The sequence below is a fragment of the Geospiza fortis genome, unplaced genomic scaffold (assembly GCF_000277835.1).
Source record: "Geospiza fortis unplaced genomic scaffold, GeoFor_1.0 scaffold78, whole genome shotgun sequence".
Taxonomy (NCBI): domain Eukaryota; kingdom Metazoa; phylum Chordata; class Aves; order Passeriformes; family Thraupidae; genus Geospiza; species Geospiza fortis.
The window spans coordinates 2,211,409-2,214,801 of record NW_005054339.1 but is presented as its reverse complement, the minus strand read 5'-3'; the positions used below and the strand labels follow the sequence as shown (position 1 = coordinate 2,214,801).

General features: G+C 41.2%; 1 protein-coding gene across 1 annotated transcript in view; it reads right to left on the bottom strand.

Moving 5' to 3' along the window:
- Nucleotides 1-1,822: 1,822 nt before the first annotated feature.
- PBRM1 (polybromo 1) overlaps nt 1,823-3,393 on the bottom strand; it is a 54,116-nt gene continuing 52,545 nt past the window's right edge. Inside the window, 1 exon segment of the mRNA XM_031058151.1 lies at nt 1,823-3,393. This exon segment is cut by the window's right edge and continues 1,560 nt beyond it. The gene's annotated coding sequence lies outside the window, so the exon portion shown is untranslated.

The following is a 3,393-nucleotide window of genomic DNA, read 5'->3' as shown; positions in this document are numbered from 1 at the left end:
TGTGCTCTCTGCCTTCCCCAGTACTTTCTGACTCTCATATCCATGTCTCCCTCCCATCCTTCAGCTTCCCCCATCCATCTGCTGTGGCAAAGGAACAGGGAGGAAGTAAGAGCTCTCCTTTGGCTCAGCACTCAGGCTGTTCCAGGCTGCTGGAGTGAGCCAGGGTCACAGCTTTCACTTCCAGCCCTGCCAGCTCCAGGGCTGAGCACATCCCTTCCTTCTGCAGGGAATTCAGCTGTGTCCACCTGGAGCACAGCTCACACCCACCAACAGCATTTTCATGTGCTCTGCAAAGGCAACAGCTTCTTGGTGAGACTCAGCAAAGCAATCCTGCTGCAAGCTTTCCAAACTGTGGAAGTCAGGGCAAGATTGATACCAAGCATGGAAAAATTCAACTCAATAAGGCAGCAGCAGTAAAAAGTCACCAGGGAACAGTGACACCTACACACAACAGCGCTGCTCACCACTCCAGCATTAGAGAGGGAACAACTCCACCATCAACCCAGAATGATTCTGTGAAAAAAATGGACCTGCTGATCATTCCCCTGCAGCTGTGCACACAAGGATCAGCTGAAAAACCTGTGGTGAGCCAGGGAAGAGCTGAAAGAAGTTATGGTCAAGGAAGGGTGTTTGTGCCCAGCCTGCACTCCTCCCTGGCAGGGGGCTGCAGCAATTTTGTCCAAGCTTTTCAAAAGCAGCAAAAGGAAGTAACAGCCATCTGATGTACCGGGGAATTCTTCCTTGGTGCAAATATCTTCCTGTCATCAGTGGAGGCATGCTTTCACTTTGGAGTTAATACAGAGATCCAAACTGCAGCTGCACTCTGCTCCTGGCCATCCCCAGCTCCTTCAGAGAAAGGGGAAAATTTTCCCAGCACTGGTGGGATGAATGCTGTTCCTGAGGAACTTCCTGAAATCAGTACTGCATGCTGGTGCTTTATACCAAAGATGATGGTCAAATTAGACTCAGTGGCAAATGCAGTTGGCAAAATTAATATGTTTCATTTTATGAATCAAAATTTCACTGAATCAGAGCTCACACAACGTTCAGTGCCCAGACCTTCTGAAACTTCAATTTTGTCCACTTGTACATAAGAGAGAGCTACATACATTTATGGTTGATCTTTAGTATCTCAGACTGAGCAAGTAAGATGTGGGGGATGATTAGAATTAGTTTCCTCTGGGCAACTGCAACAGAAGGGTAGAAGTGTTGTGAAGCTGGCAAGCCTGTATGAAAGGCAGCATTTATCCCCCAGGCTGAAAACATGGCTGTATGTTAATTTAATGCTGTGTTCTGACTGTTTAAATAGTTCTCTGTAAATTTTATGCCAGGCACCTTGAGAGGTTCCTGTCACTTAATTTTTCTTGCAGTTTGTACAGAAGATTTCTATCCTTGGTGCTAATTGAATTGTGTCAAAGATGCTTTTTCCATGTTACTCATCTAATTTCTTCTATTAAACAGCTACATGGAAGACAGTCCTGAACCACATTAGCTTCCATATGAAATTAAAGCTTGCTGTTTATTTTCAAACCAATTAATAAGGGGACATCTGGGACTGACTGTATCTTACCACCTCCACTCAGCTGGATCCCAATGCTTCAGATATTTTTCAGGGTTCACTGCTCATGCTTGTGATGGCTCAATTTCCAACACCACTGTTCTTATCACCTACAGGAACACCTCAAAATATGCAGGTCAATAGAAAAAGGATATTTTATCCACACACAAGCATACATGTACCAAGGACTTGAGAACATCTGGATCAGCTACAGAGAATTAATTAAAATCCTAACAGAAGTCTCAATGGAAGACTCAAACCTGGTTAATCCAAAACACTTTGCAAACTATTTTTATTCAAATTAAAAAGACTCAGGTAAACAAAGTGATGGTACATACATGTTATAAACCTGGTTAGCAGCTCAGCCTTCAGCAGTACAAGATCTAATGAAAAGCCAAGCATGGATAAACCAGGTACAAAAACATATGCTGAAAAAAAGTCACCAACATCAACGTTTTGAATTTTTACACAAACAGTAAATTTTCTCATGGAAGGGAAGGACTGAGGAAGAGAACAAATAATTATTAGTTGTCTCCAACTGGTTTATGAAAATACCTGTCCTGGTTTTATCTATTTTCCACTCTCACAGAAGCCAACCATTGCCCACACATCCTTTTATTTTAATATGAAAGTTTTGTTTACGCCAGTACAATGAACGGCAGTGAAAAACAGATGAGGGGCTCAAACACCCACAAAGAGAGAAAAAGAGACAGACAGACATGTCTTTTTTTTTTTAAACCAGAGTGAGAAAAGTTTCTTTTGCTGGTTTTGAATTCTAGACTGTAGCCATTATATCCTAAATTTCACTGCAATCGACTGAAATGCCTCCAGTATAGAGAGAAACGATTTTGAAATAAATAAGGCTTAAAATAATTGATCAGGGCCAGCCCAGTGGCTTAGTGGTAGTGCTCTGCACTGCCTTGAGGGAGGAGCCAGGTTTTGTTTGCACTTCCAATCTCTTGCTCCTGGGCCAGAAAGAGCAGTGAAAGGAGGGATTCAGCTGCTCGGCAGGAGAGAGCCAGTGCTGCACATCTGCTCATCACTGACCTTCAGATAAATTAAACATCTGAGTTATACAGGCTCCAAAGGGAGTCCCATCCAGTCCTTGAAAGAAAATAAATAAAACAATAATTTAATTAAAATTCATCCCAGGTTCTTTGGTGTAATTTTTGTTAATGCTGAGAAGTAGGAGAATCTGGTGGTGTATTAGTACAATCCATGATAGTTCCAAATGCTCAAAAACTAGGATTTTGCTGCCTGATTCACTTCAACATCCCATCTTTGTGGCTAAAACCTGCAAAACCTATGGTAACTTAAACACATTTTATAGGGGTGGTCTAAGACTATTCAATTTCTACTTTATTAAATAAAATTGGAAATTTACAAAGGCCAGTAAAGAACTTCTGTACCGTGGGTGTGCTACTTGTAGAGTTCAAAACTGTCATTTCCCTCTATGTTGTTTTGCTCCATTTCCTTCACATCCATTGCACATGTGATGACCTAAACTAACTTTAAGTGCCTATTTGTAATTACCTGGGGTATTTTGTGCAATGACTGGAAGATTGCAATAGGAGAGGGAGAAGAATTGAACAGTAAAATTAAATCACAGTTTATATTTGCAAGGTCACTTCCCTCATAAGTATTAATTACATCAGCAAAACAAACCCCAAGATATCCAGTATTTGAAGGAAAATATTTAATTTAACCTTCTGCCAAATATACTTAAATGAATATGTTCTGTACCAACAGACTTTAGAACTCATTTCCACATGATGAACATCTCCAGCATAAATGAAGTGTATCAGTAAATCGGTTCATTTGGGCTGAGTTGGAGC